Consider the following 20,441-nt stretch of genomic DNA (forward strand, 5'->3'; position numbering starts at 1 on the left):
GACCTACCTGTGTACACTAGATGGATGTGATGGAATGTACTGTCGTCCCTACATTTCAAGAAGAAGTAAGAATTGCAGTTGCAACAAAGCCTTGCTTGCCTACAAAGAGAGCAGCAATTTGGATTTGTTACTATGTTACCTAGAAGAATAACAAACTGTGCAAGGATGGAGGTTGTAGGAGCAAGGAGAAGATGTCTGTAAAGTTGGTGGATGCCTATTTTCCATTTTGCAGTCCCTTGTCTCCCTCTTGTGGCCTCCTGGAGGCAACTAGCTGTGCAAAAAAAAGACAGCCTGGCGGCCGGCTGTTGCAGTGTTGCCCTCTCAGGCAACACTGAGTGACTGACTGAGCCTCACCGTCTTATATAAAGTTCAGACGGAACTTTGCACGTGTCATAGTGGAGCCCTCAGGATTCCAGAGCCAGCTTTCTGACATCATAATGGGGCCTCAGAGATAAAAGCCTGGGCCCAGGCAGTGTTGGTCAGTGCTGCTCAGCAGGCAGCACTGGACTGGACTGGATTACAGCTGATACAAGGTGTGAAGGAACAAGGGGTGGCTGTGGGCATGCACTTGCTGCCGCTGCCAGTGTTTATCTGCATGGCAGCAGGGCATTTGGGCGTTGCCAGGAAGGCGTTTTTATGTAGATTCCTCCTCTTTCAGCACTGCATTGTGGTGCAAGCAAAAGAAGCAAATCCTGTCTGGCTTCCTCTCCGGCCTTTATTCACCTCCCGTGTAGCTGTGAGTGTGTGAGCCTGCAGGGCCCCATGGAATTGCCTAGAAGTAGGCTGAATCGCTGCAAGGGCTGAACAGCAGTATCGGGCAGGCTCGGGCAACGCGCGGCCCGTTCGGGTTATCGCTTCTCGGCCTTTTGGCTAAGATCAAGTGTAGTATCTGTTCTTATCAGTTTAATATCTGATACGTCCCCTATCTGGGGACCATATATTAAATGGATTTTTAGAACAGGGAGATGGAAATAGAGCTTGCTCTGTCCACTCCACGCATTGACCTGGTATTGCAGTATTTCCAGGACCGGTGCACCCTTTCCTTATGTGTTGACTAAAAGCAGATTCCAAAAGTGTTTTTTGTCTTTGCTATTGTTTCTGTCTTTCTGAAGGGATCTCCCCTTTTAATCCCATTATTTCAACACCTGTTGGACAATGCATGAGTGATAATGAGCTCATTGATTAAATGCAATTAATGAATAGATTGCCACCTCTTGTTGTGTGTCGTCTGTGTTTCTGTGTTTCCGGCATTTCACATTGGAACACCTCATTCACCTTCCTTGTCTTCTCTCCGCCCTCCCTTTTAGGTAAGTTAAAGAGCTGCACCTGAGCCAGCCACTGATTGATTGATTGATTGATTGATTGATTGATTGATTGATTGATTGATTGATGCAGCACAACAGTCAAATAGTGGAGTGGAGTAGGGGAACAGCAAACAGCCAATAAAGCAGCCCGCCCGCTCGCCTGCCCGCCACAATGGACCTACCTGTGTACACTAGATGGATGTGATGGAATGTACTGTCGTCCCTACATTTCAAGAAGAAGTAAGAATTGCAGTTGCAACAAAGCCTTGCTTGCCTACAAAGAGAGCAGCAATTTGGATTTGTTACTATGTTACCTAGAAGAATAACAAACTGTGCAAGGATGGAGGTTGTAGGAGCAAGGAGAAGTTGTCTGTAAAGTTGGTGGATGCCTATTTTCCATTTTGCAGTCCCTTGTCTCCCTCTTGTGGCCTCCTGGAGGCAACTAGCTGTGCAAAAAAAAGACAGCCTGGCGGCCGGCTGTTGCAGTGTTGCCCTCTCAGGCAACACTGAGTGACTGACTGAGCCTCACCGTCTTATATAAAGTTCAGACGGAACTTTGCACGTGTCATAGTGGAGCCCTCAGGATTCCAGAGCCAGCTTTCTGACATCATAATGGGGCCTCAGAGATAAAAGCCTGGGCCCAGGCAGTGTTGGTCAGTGCTGCTCAGCAGGCAGCACTGGACTGGACTGGATTACAGCTGATACAAGGTGTGAAGGAACAAGGGGTGGCTGTGGGCATGCACTTGCTGCCGCTGCCAGTGTTTATCTGCATGGCAGCAGGGCATTTGGGCGTTGCCAGGAAGGCGTTTTTATGTAGATTCCTCCTCTTTCAGCACTGCATTGTGGTGCAAGCAAAAGAAGCAAATCCTGTCTGGCTTCCTCTCCGGCCTTTATTCACCTCCCGTGTAGCTGTGAGTGTGTGAGCCTGCAGGGCCCCATGGAATTGCCTAGAAGTAGGCTGAATCGCTGCAAGGGCTGAACAGCAGTATCGGGCAGGCTCGGGCAACGCGCGGCCCGTTCGGGTTATCGCTTCTCGGCCTTTTGGCTAAGATCAAGTGTAGTATCTGTTCTTATCAGTTTAATATCTGATACGTCCCCTATCTGGGGACCATATATTAAATGGATTTTTAGAACAGGGAGATGGAAATAGAGCTTGCTCTGTCCACTCCACGCATTGACCTGGTATTGCAGTATTTCCAGGACCGGTGCACCCTTTCCTTATGTGTTGACTAAAAGCAGATTCCAAAAGTGTTTTTTGTCTTTGCTATTGTTTCTGTCTTTCTGAAGGGATCTCCCCTTTTAATCCCATTATTTCAACACCTGTTGGACAATGCATGAGTGATAATGAGCTCATTGATTAAATGCAATTAATGAATAGATTGCCACCTCTTGTTGTGTGTCGTCTGTGTTTCTGTGTTTCCGGCATTTCACATTGGAACACCTCATTCACCTTCCTTGTCTTCTCTCTGCCCTCCCTTTTAGGTAAGTTAAAGAGCTGCACCTGAGCCAGCCACTGATTGATTGATTGATTGATTGATTGATTGATTGATTGATTGATTGATTGATTGCAGCACAACAGTCAAATAGTGGAGTGGAGTAGGGGAACAGCAAACAGCCAATAAAGCAGCCCGCCCGCTCGCCTGCCCGCCACAATGGACCTACCTGTGTACACTAGATGGATGTGATGGAATGTACTGTCGTCCCTACATTTCAAGAAGAAGTAAGAATTGCAGTTGCAACAAAGCCTTGCTTGCCTACAAAGAGAGCAGCAATTTGGATTTGTTACTATGTTACCTAGAAGAATAACAAACTGTGCAAGGATGGAGGTTGTAGGAGCAAGGAGAAGTTGTCTGTAAAGTTGGTGGATGCCTATTTTCCATTTTGCAGTCCCTTGTCTCCCTCTTGTGGCCTCCTGGAGGCAACTAGCTGTGCAAAAAAAAGACAGCCTGGCGGCCGGCTGTTGCAGTGTTGCCCTCTCAGGCAACACTGAGTGACTGACTGAGCCTCACCGTCTTATATAAAGTTCAGACGGAACTTTGCACGTGTCATAGTGGAGCCCTCAGGATTCCAGAGCCAGCTTTCTGACATCATAATGGGGCCTCAGAGATAAAAGCCTGGGCCCAGGCAGTGTTGGTCAGTGCTGCTCAGCAGGCAGCACTGGACTGGACTGGATTACAGCTGATACAAGGTGTGAAGGAACAAGGGGTGGCTGTGGGCATGCACTTGCTGCCGCTGCCAGTGTTTATCTGCATGGCAGCAGGGCATTTGGGCGTTGCCAGGAAGGCGTTTTTATGTAGATTCCTCCTCTTTCAGCACTGCATTGTGGTGCAAGCAAAAGAAGCAAATCCTGTCTGGCTTCCTCTCCGGCCTTTATTCACCTCCCGTGTAGCTGTGAGTGTGTGAGCCTGCAGGGCCCCATGGAATTGCCTAGAAGTAGGCTGAATCGCTGCAAGGGCTGAACAGCAGTATCGGGCAGGCTCGGGCAACGCGCGGCCCGTTCGGGTTATCGCTTCTCGGCCTTTTGGCTAAGATCAAGTGTAGTATCTGTTCTTATCAGTTTAATATCTGATACGTCCCCTATCTGGGGACCATATATTAAATGGATTTTTAGAACAGGGAGATGGAAATAGAGCTTGCTCTGTCCACTCCACGCATTGACCTGGTATTGCAGTATTTCCAGGACCGGTGCACCCTTTCCTTATGTGTTGACTAAAAGCAGATTCCAAAAGTGTTTTTTGTCTTTGCTATTGTTTCTGTCTTTCTGAAGGGATCTCCCCTTTTAATCCCATTATTTCAACACCTGTTGGACAATGCATGAGTGATAATGAGCTCATTGATTAAATGCAATTAATGAATAGATTGCCACCTCTTGTTGTGTGTCGTCTGTGTTTCTGTGTTTCCGGCATTTCACATTGGAACACCTCATTCACCTTCCTTGTCTTCTCTCCGCCCTCCCTTTTAGGTAAGTTAAAGAGCTGCACCTGAGCCAGCCACTGATTGATTGATTGATTGATTGATTGATTGATTGATTGATTGATTGATGCAGCACAACAGTCAAATAGTGGAGTGGAGTAGGGGAACAGCAAACAGCCAATAAAGCAGCCCGCCCGCTCGCCTGCCCGCCACAATGGACCTACCTGTGTACACTAGATGGATGTGATGGAATGTACTGTCGTCCCTACATTTCAAGAAGAAGTAAGAATTGCAGTTGCAACAAAGCCTTGCTTGCCTACAAAGAGAGCAGCAATTTGGATTTGTTACTATGTTACCTAGAAGAATAACAAACTGTGCAAGGATGGAGGTTGTAGGAGCAAGGAGAAGTTGTCTGTAAAGTTGGTGGATGCCTATTTTCCATTTTGCAGTCCCTTGTCTCCCTCTTGTGGCCTCCTGGAGGCAACTAGCTGTGCAAAAAAAAGACAGCCTGGCGGCCGGCTGTTGCAGTGTTGCCCTCTCAGGCAACACTGAGTGACTGACTGAGCCTCACCGTCTTATATAAAGTTCAGACGGAACTTTGCACGTGTCATAGTGGAGCCCTCAGGATTCCAGAGCCAGCTTTCTGACATCATAATGGGGCCTCAGAGATAAAAGCCTGGGCCCAGGCAGTGTTGGTCAGTGCTGCTCAGCAGGCAGCACTGGACTGGACTGGATTACAGCTGATACAAGGTGTGAAGGAACAAGGGGTGGCTGTGGGCATGCACTTGCTGCCGCTGCCAGTGTTTATCTGCATGGCAGCAGGGCATTTGGGCGTTGCCAGGAAGGCGTTTTTATGTAGATTCCTCCTCTTTCAGCACTGCATTGTGGTGCAAGCAAAAGAAGCAAATCCTGTCTGGCTTCCTCTCCGGCCTTTATTCACCTCCCGTGTAGCTGTGAGTGTGTGAGCCTGCAGGGCCCCATGGAATTGCCTAGAAGTAGGCTGAATCGCTGCAAGGGCTGAACAGCAGTATCGGGCAGGCTCGGGCAACGCGCGGCCCGTTCGGGTTATCGCTTCTCGGCCTTTTGGCTAAGATCAAGTGTAGTATCTGTTCTTATCAGTTTAATATCTGATACGTCCCCTATCTGGGGACCATATATTAAATGGATTTTTAGAACAGGGAGATGGAAATAGAGCTTGCTCTGTCCACTCCACGCATTGACCTGGTATTGCAGTATTTCCAGGACCGGTGCACCCTTTCCTTATGTGTTGACTAAAAGCAGATTCCAAAAGTGTTTTTTGTCTTTGCTATTGTTTCTGTCTTTCTGAAGGGATCTCCCCTTTTAATCCCATTATTTCAACACCTGTTGGACAATGCATGAGTGATAATGAGCTCATTGATTAAATGCAATTAATGAATAGATTGCCACCTCTTGTTGTGTGTCGTCTGTGTTTCTGTGTTTCCGGCATTTCACATTGGAACACCTCATTCACCTTCCTTGTCTTCTCTCCGCCCTCCCTTTTAGGTAAGTTAAAGAGCTGCACCTGAGCCAGCCACTGATTGATTGATTGATTGATTGATTGATTGATTGATTGATTGATTGATTGATGCAGCACAACAGTCAAATAGTGGAGTGGAGTAGGGGAACAGCAAACAGCCAATAAAGCAGCCCGCCCGCTCGCCTGCCCGCCACAATGGACCTACCTGTGTACACTAGATGGATGTGATGGAATGTACTGTCGTCCCTACATTTCAAGAAGAAGTAAGAATTGCAGTTGCAACAAAGCCTTGCTTGCCTACAAAGAGAGCAGCAATTTGGATTTGTTACTATGTTACCTAGAAGAATAACAAACTGTGCAAGGATGGAGGTTGTAGGAGCAAGGAGAAGTTGTCTGTAAAGTTGGTGGATGCCTATTTTCCATTTTGCAGTCCCTTGTCTCCCTCTTGTGGCCTCCTGGAGGCAACTAGCTGTGCAAAAAAAAGACAGCCTGGCGGCCGGCTGTTGCAGTGTTGCCCTCTCAGGCAACACTGAGTGACTGACTGAGCCTCACCGTCTTATATAAAGTTCAGACGGAACTTTGCACGTGTCATAGTGGAGCCCTCAGGATTCCAGAGCCAGCTTTCTGACATCATAATGGGGCCTCAGAGATAAAAGCCTGGGCCCAGGCAGTGTTGGTCAGTGCTGCTCAGCAGGCAGCACTGGACTGGACTGGATTACAGCTGATACAAGGTGTGAAGGAACAAGGGGTGGCTGTGGGCATGCACTTGCTGCCGCTGCCAGTGTTTATCTGCATGGCAGCAGGGCATTTGGGCGTTGCCAGGAAGGCGTTTTTATGTAGATTCCTCCTCTTTCAGCACTGCATTGTGGTGCAAGCAAAAGAAGCAAATCCTGTCTGGCTTCCTCTCCGGCCTTTATTCACCTCCCGTGTAGCTGTGAGTGTGTGAGCCTGCAGGGCCCCATGGAATTGCCTAGAAGTAGGCTGAATCGCTGCAAGGGCTGAACAGCAGTATCGGGCAGGCTCGGGCAACGCGCGGCCCGTTCGGGTTATCGCTTCTCGGCCTTTTGGCTAAGATCAAGTGTAGTATCTGTTCTTATCAGTTTAATATCTGATACGTCCCCTATCTGGGGACCATATATTAAATGGATTTTTAGAACAGGGAGATGGAAATAGAGCTTGCTCAGTCCACTACACGCATTGACCTGGTATTGCAGTATTTCCAGGACCGGTGCACCCTTTCCTTATGTGTTGACTAAAAGCAGATTCCAAAAGTGTTTTTTGTCTTTGCTATTGTTTCTGTCTTTCTGAAGGGATCTCCCCTTTTAATCCCATTATTTCAACACCTGTTGGACAATGCATGAGTGATAATGAGCTCATTGATTAAATGCAATTAATGAATAGATTGCCACCTCTTGTTGTGTGTCGTCTGTGTTTCTGTGTTTCCGGCATTTCACATTGGAACACCTCATTCACCTTCCTTGTCTTCTCTCCGCCCTCCCTTTTAGGTAAGTTAAAGAGCTGCACCTGAGCCAGCCACTGATTGATTGATTGATTGATTGATTGATTGATTGATTGATTGATGCAGCACAACAGTCAAATAGTGGAGTGGAGTAGGGGAACAGCAAACAGCCAATAAAGCAGCCCGCCCGCTCGCCTGCCCGCCACAATGGACCTACCTGTGTACACTAGATGGATGTGATGGAATGTACTGTCGTCCCTACATTTCAAGAAGAAGTAAGAATTGCAGTTGCAACAAAGCCTTGCTTGCCTACAAAGAGAGCAGCAATTTGGATTTGTTACTATGTTACCTAGAAGAATAACAAACTGTGCAAGGATGGAGGTTGTAGGAGCAAGGAGAAGTTGTCTGTAAAGTTGGTGGATGCCTATTTTCCATTTTGCAGTCCCTTGTCTCCCTCTTGTGGCCTCCTGGAGGCAACTAGCTGTGCAAAAAAAAGACAGCCTGGCGGCCGGCTGTTGCAGTGTTGCCCTCTCAGGCAACACTGAGTGACTGACTGAGCCTCACCGTCTTATATAAAGTTCAGACGGAACTTTGCACGTGTCATAGTGGAGCCCTCAGGATTCCAGAGCCAGCTTTCTGACATCATAATGGGGCCTCAGAGATAAAAGCCTGGGCCCAGGCAGTGTTGGTCAGTGCTGCTCAGCAGGCATCACTGGACTGGACTGGATTACAGCTGATACAAGGTGTGAAGGAACAAGGGGTGGCTGTGGGCATGCACTTGCTGCCGCTGCCAGTGTTTATCTGCATGGCAGCAGGGCATTTGGGCGTTGCCAGGAAGGCGTTTTTATGTAGATTCCTCCTCTTTCAGCACTGCATTGTGGTGCAAGCAAAAGAAGCAAATCCTGTCTGGCTTCCTCTCCGGCCTTTATTCACCTCCCGTGTAGCTGTGAGTGTGTGAGCCTGCAGGGCCCCATGGAATTGCCTAGAAGTAGGCTGAATCGCTGCAAGGGCTGAACAGCAGTATCGGGCAGGCTCGGGCAACGCGCGGCCCGTTCGGGTTATCGCTTCTCGGCCTTTTGGCTAAGATCAAGTGTAGTATCTGTTCTTATCAGTTTAATATCTGATACGTCCCCTATCTGGGGACCATATATTAAATGGATTTTTAGAACAGGGAGATGGAAATAGAGCTTGCTCTGTCCACTCCACGCATTGACCTGGTATTGCAGTATTTCCAGGACCGGTGCACCCTTTCCTTATGTGTTGACTAAAAGCAGATTCCAAAAGTGTTTTTTGTCTTTGCTATTGTTTCTGTCTTTCTGAAGGGATCTCCCCTTTTAATCCCATTATTTCAACACCTGTTGGACAATGCATGAGTGATAATGAGCTCATTGATTAAATGCAATTAATGAATAGATTGCCACCTCTTGTTGTGTGTCGTCTGTGTTTCTGTGTTTCCGGCATTTCACATTGGAACACCTCATTCACCTTCCTTGTCTTCTCTCCGCCCTCCCTTTTAGGTAAGTTAAAGAGCTGCACCTGAGCCAGCCACTGATTGATTGATTGATTGATTGATTGATTGATTGATTGATGCAGCACAACAGTCAAATAGTGGAGTGGAGTAGGGGAACAGCAAACAGCCAATAAAGCAGCCCGCCCGCTCGCCTGCCCGCCACAATGGACCTACCTGTGTACACTAGATGGATGTGATGGAATGTACTGTCGTCCCTACATTTCAAGAAGAAGTAAGAATTGCAGTTGCAACAAAGCCTTGCTTGCCTACAAAGAGAGCAGCAATTTGGATTTGTTACTATGTTACCTAGAAGAATAACAAACTGTGCAAGGATGGAGGTTGTAGGAGCAAGGAGAAGTTGTCTGTAAAGTTGGTGGATGCCTATTTTCCATTTTGCAGTCCCTTGTCTCCCTCTTGTGGCCTCCTGGAGGCAACTAGCTGTGCAAAAAAAAGACAGCCTGGCGGCCGGCTGTTGCAGTGTTGCCCTCTCAGGCAACACTGAGTGACTGACTGAGCCTCACCGTCTTATATAAAGTTCAGACGGAACTTTGCACGTGTCATAGTGGAGCCCTCAGGATTCCAGAGCCAGCTTTCTGACATCATAATGGGGCCTCAGAGATAAAAGCCTGGGCCCAGGCAGTGTTGGTCAGTGCTGCTCAGCAGGCAGCACTGGACTGGACTGGATTACAGCTGATACAAGGTGTGAAGGAACAAGGGGTGGCTGTGGGCATGCACTTGCTGCCGCTGCCAGTGTTTATCTGCATGGCAGCAGGGCATTTGGGCGTTGCCAGGAAGGCGTTTTTATGTAGATTCCTCCTCTTTCAGCACTGCATTGTGGTGCAAGCAAAAGAAGCAAATCCTGTCTGGCTTCCTCTCCGGCCTTTATTCACCTCCCGTGTAGCTGTGAGTGTGTGAGCCTGCAGGGCCCCATGGAATTGCCTAGAAGTAGGCTGAATCGCTGCAAGGGCTGAACAGCAGTATCGGGCAGGCTCGGGCAACGCGCGGCCCGTTCGGGTTATCGCTTCTCGGCCTTTTGGCTAAGATCAAGTGTAGTATCTGTTCTTATCAGTTTAATATCTGATACGTCCCCTATCTGGGGACCATATATTAAATGGATTTTTAGAACAGGGAGATGGAAATAGAGCTTGCTCTGTCCACTCCACGCATTGACCTGGTATTGCAGTATTTCCAGGACCGGTGCACCCTTTCCTTATGTGTTGACTAAAAGCAGATTCCAAAAGTGTTTTTTGTCTTTGCTATTGTTTCTGTCTTTCTGAAGGGATCTCCCCTTTTAATCCCATTATTTCAACACCTGTTGGACAATGCATGAGTGATAATGAGCTCATTGATTAAATGCAATTAATGAATAGATTGCCACCTCTTGTTGTGTGTCGTCTGTGTTTCTGTGTTTCCGGCATTTCACATTGGAACACCTCATTCACCTTCCTTGTCTTCTCTCCGCCCTCCCTTTTAGGTAAGTTAAAGAGCTGCACCTGAGCCAGCCACTGATTGATTGATTGATTGATTGATTGATTGATTGATTGATTGATTGATTGATTGATTGATGCAGCACAACAGTCAAATAGTGGAGTGGAGTAGGGGAACAGCAAACAGCCAATAAAGCAGCCCGCCCGCTCGCCTGCCCGCCACAATGGACCTACCTGTGTACACTAGATGGATGTGATGGAATGTACTGTCGTCCCTACATTTCAAGAAGAAGTAAGAATTGCAGTTGCAACAAAGCCTTGCTTGCCTACAAAGAGAGCAGCAATTTGGATTTGTTACTATGTTACCTAGAAGAATAACAAACTGTGCAAGGATGGAGGTTGTAGGAGCAAGGAGAAGTTGTCTGTAAAGTTGGTGGATGCCTATTTTCCATTTTGCAGTCCCTTGTCTCCCTCTTGTGGCCTCCTGGAGGCAACTAGCTGTGCAAAAAAAAGACAGCCTGGCGGCCGGCTGTTGCAGTGTTGCCCTCTCAGGCAACACTGAGTGACTGACTGACTGAGCCTCACCGTCTTATATAAAGTTCAGACGGAACTTTGCACGTGTCATAGTGGAGCCCTCAGGATTCCAGAGCCAGCTTTCTGACATCATAATGGGGCCTCAGAGATAAAAGCCTGGGCCCAGGCAGTGTTGGTCAGTGCTGCTCAGCAGGCAGCACTGGACTGGACTGGATTACAGCTGATACAAGGTGTGAAGGAACAAGGGGTGGCTGTGGGCATGCACTTGCTGCCGCTGCCAGTGTTTATCTGCATGGCAGCAGGGCATTTGGGCGTTGCCAGGAAGGCGTTTTTATGTAGATTCCTCCTCTTTCAGCACTGCATTGTGGTGCAAGCAAAAGAAGCAAATCCTGTCTGGCTTCCTCTCCGGCCTTTATTCACCTCCCGTGTAGCTGTGAGTGTGTGAGCCTGCAGGGCCCCATGGAATTGCCTAGAAGTAGGCTGAATCGCTGCAAGGGCTGAACAGCAGTATCGGGCAGGCTCGGGCAACGCGCGGCCCGTTCGGGTTATCGCTTCTCGGCCTTTTGGCTAAGATCAAGTGTAGTATCTGTTCTTATCAGTTTAATATCTGATACGTCCCCTATCTGGGGACCATATATTAAATGGATTTTTAGAACAGGGAGATGGAAATAGAGCTTGCTCTGTCCACTCCACGCATTGACCTGGTATTGCAGTATTTCCAGGACCGGTGCACCCTTTCCTTATGTGTTGACTAAAAGCAGATTCCAAAAGTGTTTTTTGTCTTTGCTATTGTTTCTGTCTTTCTGAAGGGATCTCCCCTTTTAATCCCATTATTTCAACACCTGTTGGACAATGCATGAGTGATAATGAGCTCATTGATTAAATGCAATTAATGAATAGATTGCCACCTCTTGTTGTGTGTCGTCTGTGTTTCTGTGTTTCCGGCATTTCACATTGGAACACCTCATTCACCTTCCTTGTCTTCTCTCCGCCCTCCCTTTTAGGTAAGTTAAAGAGCTGCACCTGAGCCAGCCACTGATTGATTGATTGATTGATTGATTGATTGATTGATTGATTGATTGATTGATTGATTGATTGATGCAGCACAACAGTCAAATAGTGGAGTGGAGTAGGGGAACAGCAAACAGCCAATAAAGCAGCCCGCCCGCTCGCCTGCCCGCCACAATGGACCTACCTGTGTACACTAGATGGATGTGATGGAATGTACTGTCGTCCCTACATTTCAAGAAGAAGTAAGAATTGCAGTTGCAACAAAGCCTTGCTTGCCTACAAAGAGAGCAGCAATTTGGATTTGTTACTATGTTACCTAGAAGAATAACAAACTGTGCAAGGATGGAGGTTGTAGGAGCAAGGAGAAGTTGTCTGTAAAGTTGGTGGATGCCTATTTTCCATTTTGCAGTCCCTTGTCTCCCTCTTGTGGCCTCCTGGAGGCAACTAGCTGTGCAAAAAAAAGACAGCCTGGCGGCCGGCTGTTGCAGTGTTGCCCAACACTGAGTGACTGACTGAGCCTCACCGTCTTATATAAAGTTCAGACGGAACTTTGCACGTGTCATAGTGGAGCCCTCAGGATTCCAGAGCCAGCTTTCTGACATCATAATGGGGCCTCAGAGATAAAAGCCTGGGCCCAGGCAGTGTTGGTCAGTGCTGCTCAGCAGGCAGCACTGGACTGGACTGGATTACAGCTGATACAAGGTGTGAAGGAACAAGGGGTGGCTGTGGGCATGCACTTGCTGCCGCTGCCAGTGTTTATCTGCATGGCAGCAGGGCATTTGGGCGTTGCCAGGAAGGCGTTTTTATGTAGATTCCTCCTCTTTCAGCACTGCATTGTGGTGCAAGCAAAAGAAGCAAATCCTGTCTGGCTTCCTCTCCGGCCTTTATTCACCTCCCGTGTAGCTGTGAGTGTGTGAGCCTGCAGGGCCCCATGGAATTGCCTAGAAGTAGGCTGAATCGCTGCAAGGGCTGAACAGCAGTATCGGGCAGGCTCGGGCAACGCGCGGCCCGTTCGGGTTATCGCTTCTCGGCCTTTTGGCTAAGATCAAGTGTAGTATCTGTTCTTATCAGTTTAATATCTGATACGTCCCCTATCTGGGGACCATATATTAAATGGATTTTTAGAACAGGGAGATGGAAATAGAGCTTGCTCTGTCCACTCCACGCATTGACCTGGTATTGCAGTATTTCCAGGACCGGTGTTGACTAAAAGCAGATTCCAAAAGTGTTTTTTGTCTTTGCTATTGTTTCTGTCTTTCTGAAGGGATCTCCCCTTTTAATCCCATTATTTCAACACCTGTTGGACAATGCATGAGTGATAATGAGCTCATTGATTAAATGCAATTAATGAATAGATTGCCACCTCTTGTTGTGTGTCGTCTGTGTTTCTGTGTTTCCGGCATTTCACATTGGAACACCTCATTCACCTTCCTTGTCTTCTCTCCGCCCTCCCTTTTAGGTAAGTTAAAGAGCTGCACCTGAGCCAGCCACTGATTGATTGATTGATTGATTGATTGATTGATTGATTGATTGATGCAGCACAACAGTCAAATAGTGGAGTGGAGTAGGGGAACAGCAAACAGCCAATAAAGCAGCCCGCCCGCTCGCCTGCCCGCCACAATGGACCTACCTGTGTACACTAGATGGATGTGATGGAATGTACTGTCGTCCCTACATTTCAAGAAGAAGTAAGAATTGCAGTTGCAACAAAGCCTTGCTTGCCTACAAAGAGAGCAGCAATTTGGATTTGTTACTATGTTACCTAGAAGAATAACAAACTGTGCAAGGATGGAGGTTGTAGGAGCAAGGAGAAGTTGTCTGTAAAGTTGGTGGATGCCTATTTTCCATTTTGCAGTCCCTTGTCTCCCTCTTGTGGCCTCCTGGAGGCAACTAGCTGTGCAAAAAAAAGACAGCCTGGCGGCCGGCTGTTGCAGTGTTGCCCTCTCAGGCAACACTGAGTGACTGACTGAGCCTCACCGTCTTATATAAAGTTCAGACGGAACTTTGCACGTGTCATAGTGGAGCCCTCAGGATTCCAGAGCCAGCTTTCTGACATCATAATGGGGCCTCAGAGATAAAAGCCTGGGCCCAGGCAGTGTTGGTCAGTGCTGCTCAGCAGGCAGCACTGGACTGGACTGGATTACAGCTGATACAAGGTGTGAAGGAACAAGGGGTGGCTGTGGGCATGCACTTGCTGCCGCTGCCAGTGTTTATCTGCATGGCAGCAGGGCATTTGGGCGTTGCCAGGAAGGCGTTTTTATGTAGATTCCTCCTCTTTCAGCACTGCATTGTGGTGCAAGCAAAAGAAGCAAATCCTGTCTGGCTTCCTCTCCGGCCTTTATTCACCTCCCGTGTAGCTGTGAGTGTGTGAGCCTGCAGGGCCCCATGGAATTGCCTAGAAGTAGGCTGAATCGCTGCAAGGGCTGAACAGCAGTATCGGGCAGGCTCGGGCAACGCGCGGCCCGTTCGGGTTATCGCTTCTCGGCCTTTTGGCTAAGATCAAGTGTAGTATCTGTTCTTATCAGTTTAATATCTGATACGTCCCCTATCTGGGGACCATATATTAAATGGATTTTTAGAACAGGGAGATGGAAATAGAGCTTGCTCTGTCCACTCCACGCATTGACCTGGTATTGCAGTATTTCCAGGACCGGTGCACCCTTTCCTTATGTGTTGACTAAAAGCAGATTCCAAAAGTGTTTTTTGTCTTTGCTATTGTTTCTGTCTTTCTGAAGGGATCTCCCCTTTTAATCCCATTATTTCAACACCTGTTGGACAATGCATGAGTGATAATGAGCTCATTGATTAAATGCAATTAATGAATAGATTGCCACCTCTTGTTGTGTGTCGTCTGTGTTTCTGTGTTTCCGGCATTTCACATTGGAACACCTCATTCACCTTCCTTGTCTTCTCTCCGCCCTCCCTTTTAGGTAAGTTAAAGAGCTGCACCTGAGCCAGCCACTGATTGATTGATTGATTGATTGATTGATTGATTGATTGATTGATTGATTGATTGATTGATTGATGCAGCACAACAGTCAAATAGTGGAGTGGAGTAGGGGAACAGCAAACAGCCAATAAAGCAGCCCGCCCGCTCGCCTGCCCGCCACAATGGACCTACCTGTGTACACTAGATGGATGTGATGGAATGTACTGTCGTCCCTACATTTCAAGAAGAAGTAAGAATTGCAGTTGCAACAAAGCCTTGCTTGCCTACAAAGAGAGCAGCAATTTGGATTTGTTACTATGTTACCTAGAAGAATAACAAACTGTGCAAGGATGGAGGTTGTAGGAGCAAGGAGAAGTTGTCTGTAAAGTTGGTGGATGCCTATTTTCCATTTTGCAGTCCCTTGTCTCCCTCTTGTGGCCTCCTGGAGGCAACTAGCTGTGCAAAAAAAAGACAGCCTGGCGGCCGGCTGTTGCAGTGTTGCCCTCTCAGGCAACACTGAGTGACTGACTGAGCCTCACCGTCTTATATAAAGTTCAGACGGAACTTTGCACGTGTCATAGTGGAGCCCTCAGGATTCCAGAGCCAGCTTTCTGACATCATAATGGGGCCTCAGAGATAAAAGCCTGGGCCCAGGCAGTGTTGGTCAGTGCTGCTCAGCAGGCAGCACTGGACTGGACTGGATTACAGCTGATACAAGGTGTGAAGGAACAAGGGGTGGCTGTGGGCATGCACTTGCTGCCGCTGCCAGTGTTTATCTGCATGGCAGCAGGGCATTTGGGCGTTGCCAGGAAGGCGTTTTTATGTAGATTCCTCCTCTTTCAGCACTGCATTGTGGTGCAAGCAAAAGAAGCAAATCCTGTCTGGCTTCCTCTCCGGCCTTTATTCACCTCCCGTGTAGCTGTGAGTGTGTGAGCCTGCAGGGCCCCATGGAATTGCCTAGAAGTAGGCTGAATCGCTGCAAGGGCTGAACAGCAGTATCGGGCAGGCTCGGGCAACGCGCGGCCCGTTCGGGTTATCGCTTCTCGGCCTTTTGGCTAAGATCAAGTGTAGTATCTGTTCTTATCAGTTTAATATCTGATACGTCCCCTATCTGGGGACCATATATTAAATGGATTTTTAGAACAGGGAGATGGAAATAGAGCTTGCTCTGTCCACTCCACGCATTGACCTGGTATTGCAGTATTTCCAGGACCGGTGCACCCTTTCCTTATGTGTTGACTAAAAGCAGATTCCAAAAGTGTTTTTTGTCTTTGCTATTGTTTCTGTCTTTCTGAAGGGATCTCCCCTTTTAATCCCATTATTTCAACACCTGTTGGACAATGCATGAGTGATAATGAGCTCATTGATTAAATGCAATTAATGAATAGATTGCCACCTCTTGTTGTGTGTCGTCTGTGTTTCTGTGTTTCCGGCATTTCACATTGGAACACCTCATTCACCTTCCTTGTCTTCTCTCCGCCCTCCCTTTTAGGTAAGTTAAAGAGCTGCACCTGAGCCAGCCACTGATTGATTGATTGATTGATTGATTGATTGATTGATTGATTGATTGATTGATTGATTGATTGATGCAGCACAACAGTCAAATAGTGGAGTGGAGTAGGGGAACAGCAAACAGCCAATAAAGCAGCCCGCCCGCTCGCCTGCCCGCCACAATGGACCTACCTGTGTACACTAGATGGATGTGATGGAATGTACTGTCGTCCCTACATTTCAAGAAGAAGTAAGAATTGCAGTTGCAACAAAGCCTTGCTTGCCTACAAAGAGAGCAGCAATTTGGATTTGTTACTATGTTACCTAGAAGAATAACAAACTGTGCAAGGATGGAGGTTGTAGGAGCAAGGAGAAGTTGTCTGTAAAGTTGGTGGATGCCTATTTTCCATTTTGCAGTCCCTTGTCTCCCTCTTGTGGCCTCCTGGAGGCAACTAGCTGTGCAAAAAAAAGACAGCCTGGCGGCCGGCTGTTGCAGTGTTGCCCTCTCAGGCAACACTGAGTGACTGACTGAGCCTCACCGTCTTATATAAAGTTCAGACGGAACTTTGCACGTGTCATAGTGGAGCCCTCAGGATTCCAGAGCCAGCTTTCTGACATCATAATGGGGCCTCAGAGATAAAAGCCTGGGCCCAGGCAGTGTTGGTCAGTGCTGCTCAGCAGGCAGCACTGGACTGGACTGGATTACAGCTGATACAAGGTGTGAAGGAACAAGGGGTGGCTGTGGGCATGCACTTGCTGCCGCTGCCAGTGTTTATCTGCATGGCAGCAGGGCATTTGGGCGTTGCCAGGAAGGCGTTTTTATGTAGATTCCTCCTCTTTCAGCACTGCATTGTGGTGCAAGCAAAAGAAGCAAATCCTGTCTGGCTTCCTCTCCGGCCTTTATTCACCTCCCGTGTAGCTGTGAGTGTGTGAGCCTGCAGGGCCCCATGGAATTGCCTAGAAGTAGGCTGAATCGCTGCAAGGGCTGAACAGCAGTATCGGGCAGGCTCGGGCAACGCGCGGCCCGTTCGGGTTATCGCTTCTCGGCCTTTTGGCTAAGATCAAGTGTAGTATCTGTTCTTATCAGTTTAATATCTGATACGTCCCCTATCTGGGGACCATATATTAAATGGATTTTTAGAACAGGGAGATGGAAATAGAGCTTGCTCTGTCCACTCCACGCATTGACCTGGTATTGCAGTATTTCCAGGACCGGTGCACCCTTTCCTTATGTGTTGACTAAAAGCAGATTCCAAAAGTGTTTTTTGTCTTTGCTATTGTTTCTGTCTTTCTGAAGGGATCTCCCCTTTTAATCCCATTATTTCAACACCTGTTGGACAATGCATGAGTGATAATGAGCTCATTGATTAAATGCAATTAATGAATAGATTGCCACCTCTTGTTGTGTGTCGTCTGTGTTTCTGTGTTTCCGGCATTTCACATTGGAACACCTCATTCACCTTCCTTGTCTTCTCTCCGCCCTCCCTTTTAGGTAAGTTAAAGAGCTGCACCTGAGCCAGCCACTGATTGATTGATTGATTGATTGATTGATTGATTGATTGATTGATTGATTGATTGATTGATTGATGCAGCACAACAGTCAAATAGTGGAGTGGAGTAGGGGAACAGCAAACAGCCAATAAAGCAGCCCGCCCGCTCGCCTGCCCGCCACAATGGACCTACCTGTGTACACTAGATGGATGTGATGGAATGTACTGTCGTCCCTACATTTCAAGAAGAAGTAAGAATTGCAGTTGCAACAAAGCCTTGCTTGCCTACAAAGAGAGCAGCAATTTGGATTTGTTACTATGTTACCTAGAAGAATAACAAACTGTGCAAGGATGGAGGTTGTAGGAGCAAGGAGAAGTTGTCTGTAAAGTTGGTGGATGCCTATTTTCCATTTTGCAGTCCCTTGTCTCCCTCTTGTGGCCTCCTGGAGGCAACTAGCTGTGCAAAAAAAAGACAGCCTGGCGGCCGGCTGTTGCAGTGTTGCCCTCTCAGGCAACACTGAGTGACTGACTGAGCCTCACCGTCTTATATAAAGTTCAGACGGAACTTTGCACGTGTCATAGTGGAGCCCTCAGGATTCCAGAGCCAGCTTTCTGACATCATAATGGGGCCTCAGAGATAAAAGCCTGGGCCCAGGCAGTGTTGGTCAGTGCTGCTCAGCAGGCAGCACTGGACTGGACTGGATTACAGCTGATACAAGGTGTGAAGGAACAAGGGGTGGCTGTGGGCATGCACTTGCTGCCGCTGCCAGTGTTTATCTGCATGGCAGCAGGGCATTTGGGCGTTGCCAGGAAGGCGTTTTTATGTAGATTCCTCCTCTTTCAGCACTGCATTGTGGTGCAAGCAAAAGAAGCAAATCCTGTCTGGCTTCCTCTCCGGCCTTTATTCACCTCCCGTGTAGCTCTGAGTGTGTGAGCCTGCAGGGCCCCATGGAATTGCCTAGAAGTAGGCTGAATCGCTGCAAGGGCTGAACAGCAGTATCGGGCAGGCTCGGGCAACGCGCGGCCCGTTCGGGTTATCGCTTCTCGGCCTTTTGGCTAAGATCAAGTGTAGTATCTGTTCTTATCAGTTTAATATCTGATACGTCCCCTATCTGGGGACCATATATTAAATGGATTTTTAGAACAGGGAGATGGAAATAGAGCTTGCTCTGTCCACTCCACGCATTGACCTGGTATTGCAGTATTTCCAGGACCGGTGCACCCTTTCCTTATGTGTTGACTAAAAGCAGATTCCAAAAGTGTTTTTTGTCTTTGCTATTGTTTCTGTCTTTCTGAAGGGATCTCCCCTTTTAATCCCATTATTTCAACACCTGTTGGACAATGCATGAGTGATAATGAGCTCATTGATTAAATGCAATTAATGAATAGATTGCCACCTCTTGTTGTGTGTCGTCTGTGTTTCTGTGTTTCCGGCATTTCACATTGGAACACCTCATTCACCTTCCTTGTCTTCTCTCCGCCCTCCCTTTTAGGTAAGTTAAAGAGCTGCACCTGAGCCAGCCACTGATTGATTGATTGATTGATTGATTGATTGATTGATTGATTGATGCAGCACAACAGTCAAATAGTGGAGTGGAGTAGGGGAACAGCAAACAGCCAATAAAGCAGCCCGCCCGCTCGCCTGCCCGCCACAATGGACCTACCTGTGTACACTAGATGGATGTGATGGAATGTACTGTCGTCCCTACATTTCAAGAAGAAGTAAGAATTGCAGTTGCAACAAAGCCTTGCTTGCCTACAAAGAGAGCAGCAATTTGGATTTGTTACTATGTTACCTAGAAGAATAACAAACTGTGCAAGGATGGAGGTTGTAGGAGCAAGGAGAAGTTGTCTGTAAAGTTGGTGGATGCCTATTTTCCATTTTGCAGTCCCTTGTCTCCCTCTTGTGGCCTCCTGGAGGCAACTAGCTGTGCAAAAAAAAGACAGCCTGGCGGCCGGCTGTTGCAGTGTTGCCCTCTCAGGCAACACTGAGTGACTGACTGAGCCTCACCGTCTTATATAAAGTTCAGACGGAACTTTGCACGTGTCATAGTGGAGCCCTCAGGATTCCAGAGCCAGCTTTCTGACATCATAATGGGGCCTCAGAGATAAAAGCCTGGGCCCAGGCAGTGTTGGTCAGTGCTGCTCAGCAGGCAGCACTGGACTGGACTGGATTACAGCTGATACAAGGTGTGAAGGAACAAGGGGTGGCTGTGGGCATGCACTTGCTGCCGCTGCCAGTGTTTATCTGCATGGCAGCAGGGCATTTGGGCGTTGCCAGGAAGGCGTTTTTATGTAGATTCCTCCTCTTTCAGCACTGCATTGTGGTGCAAGCAAAAGAAGCAAATCCTGTCTGGCTTCCTCTCCGGCCTTTATTCACCTCCCGTGTAGCTGTGAGTGTGTGAGCCTGCAGGGCCCCATGGAATTTCCTAGAAGTAGGCTGAATCGCTGCAAGGGCTGAACAGCAGTATCGGGCAGGCTCGGGCAACGCGCGGCCCGTTCGGGTTATCGCTTCTCGGCCTTTTGGCTAAGATCAAGTGTAGTATCTGTTCTTATCAGTTTAATATCTGATACGTCCCCTATCTGGGGACCATATATTAAATGGATTTTTAGAACAGGGAGATGGAAATAGAGCTTGCTCTGTCCACTCCACGCATTGACCTGGTATTGCAGTATTTCCAGGACCGGTGCACCCTTTCCTTATGTGTTGACTAAAAGCAGATTCCAAAAGTGTTTTTTGTCTTTGCTATTGTTTCTGTCTTTCTGAAGGGATCTCCCCTTTTAATCCCATTATTTCAACACCTGTTGGACAATGCATGAGTGATAATGAGCTCATTGATTAAATGCAATTAATGAATAGATTGCCACCTCTTGT

General features: G+C 47.8%; 14 non-coding genes across 14 annotated transcripts; all 14 read left to right on the plus strand.

Annotated features, from left to right (window-relative positions):
• The first annotated feature begins 850 nt into the window (after positions 1–850).
• Positions 851–1,041, plus strand: LOC142717511 (U2 spliceosomal RNA). Its single transcript, XR_012871884.1, has one exon. It is a non-coding gene; the product is annotated as a U2 spliceosomal RNA (small nuclear RNA).
• Positions 1,042–2,329: 1,288 nt separating this feature from the next.
• LOC142717512 (U2 spliceosomal RNA) lies at positions 2,330–2,520 on the plus strand. The gene has a single exon (XR_012871886.1). It is a non-coding gene; the product is annotated as a U2 spliceosomal RNA (small nuclear RNA).
• Positions 2,521–3,809: 1,289 nt separating this feature from the next.
• LOC142717513 (U2 spliceosomal RNA) lies at positions 3,810–4,000 on the plus strand. The gene has a single exon (XR_012871887.1). It is a non-coding gene; the product is annotated as a U2 spliceosomal RNA (small nuclear RNA).
• Positions 4,001–5,284: 1,284 nt separating this feature from the next.
• On the plus strand, positions 5,285–5,475 carry LOC142717514 (U2 spliceosomal RNA). Its single transcript, XR_012871888.1, has one exon. It is a non-coding gene; the product is annotated as a U2 spliceosomal RNA (small nuclear RNA).
• Positions 5,476–6,763: 1,288 nt separating this feature from the next.
• LOC142717554 (U2 spliceosomal RNA) lies at positions 6,764–6,954 on the plus strand. Its single transcript, XR_012871926.1, has one exon. It is a non-coding gene; the product is annotated as a U2 spliceosomal RNA (small nuclear RNA).
• A 1,280-nt stretch (positions 6,955–8,234) lies between these two features.
• On the plus strand, positions 8,235–8,425 carry LOC142717515 (U2 spliceosomal RNA). Its single transcript, XR_012871889.1, has one exon. It is a non-coding gene; the product is annotated as a U2 spliceosomal RNA (small nuclear RNA).
• Positions 8,426–9,701: 1,276 nt separating this feature from the next.
• On the plus strand, positions 9,702–9,892 carry LOC142717516 (U2 spliceosomal RNA). The gene has a single exon (XR_012871890.1). It is a non-coding gene; the product is annotated as a U2 spliceosomal RNA (small nuclear RNA).
• Positions 9,893–11,192: 1,300 nt separating this feature from the next.
• On the plus strand, positions 11,193–11,383 carry LOC142717517 (U2 spliceosomal RNA). Its single transcript, XR_012871891.1, has one exon. It is a non-coding gene; the product is annotated as a U2 spliceosomal RNA (small nuclear RNA).
• A 1,292-nt stretch (positions 11,384–12,675) lies between these two features.
• Positions 12,676–12,866, plus strand: LOC142717553 (U2 spliceosomal RNA). Its single transcript, XR_012871925.1, has one exon. It is a non-coding gene; the product is annotated as a U2 spliceosomal RNA (small nuclear RNA).
• Positions 12,867–14,129: 1,263 nt separating this feature from the next.
• LOC142717519 (U2 spliceosomal RNA) lies at positions 14,130–14,320 on the plus strand. Its single transcript, XR_012871892.1, has one exon. It is a non-coding gene; the product is annotated as a U2 spliceosomal RNA (small nuclear RNA).
• Positions 14,321–15,620: 1,300 nt separating this feature from the next.
• Positions 15,621–15,811, plus strand: LOC142717520 (U2 spliceosomal RNA). The gene has a single exon (XR_012871893.1). It is a non-coding gene; the product is annotated as a U2 spliceosomal RNA (small nuclear RNA).
• A 1,300-nt stretch (positions 15,812–17,111) lies between these two features.
• LOC142717522 (U2 spliceosomal RNA) lies at positions 17,112–17,302 on the plus strand. Its single transcript, XR_012871895.1, has one exon. It is a non-coding gene; the product is annotated as a U2 spliceosomal RNA (small nuclear RNA).
• A 1,300-nt stretch (positions 17,303–18,602) lies between these two features.
• Positions 18,603–18,793, plus strand: LOC142717523 (U2 spliceosomal RNA). The gene has a single exon (XR_012871897.1). It is a non-coding gene; the product is annotated as a U2 spliceosomal RNA (small nuclear RNA).
• Positions 18,794–20,073: 1,280 nt separating this feature from the next.
• LOC142717524 (U2 spliceosomal RNA) lies at positions 20,074–20,264 on the plus strand. Its single transcript, XR_012871898.1, has one exon. It is a non-coding gene; the product is annotated as a U2 spliceosomal RNA (small nuclear RNA).
• The last annotated feature ends 177 nt before the right edge of the window (positions 20,265–20,441 follow it).

Source organism: Rhinoderma darwinii, unplaced genomic scaffold (assembly GCF_050947455.1).
Source record: "Rhinoderma darwinii isolate aRhiDar2 unplaced genomic scaffold, aRhiDar2.hap1 Scaffold_456, whole genome shotgun sequence".
Classification (NCBI taxonomy): Eukaryota; Metazoa; Chordata; class Amphibia; order Anura; family Rhinodermatidae; genus Rhinoderma; species Rhinoderma darwinii.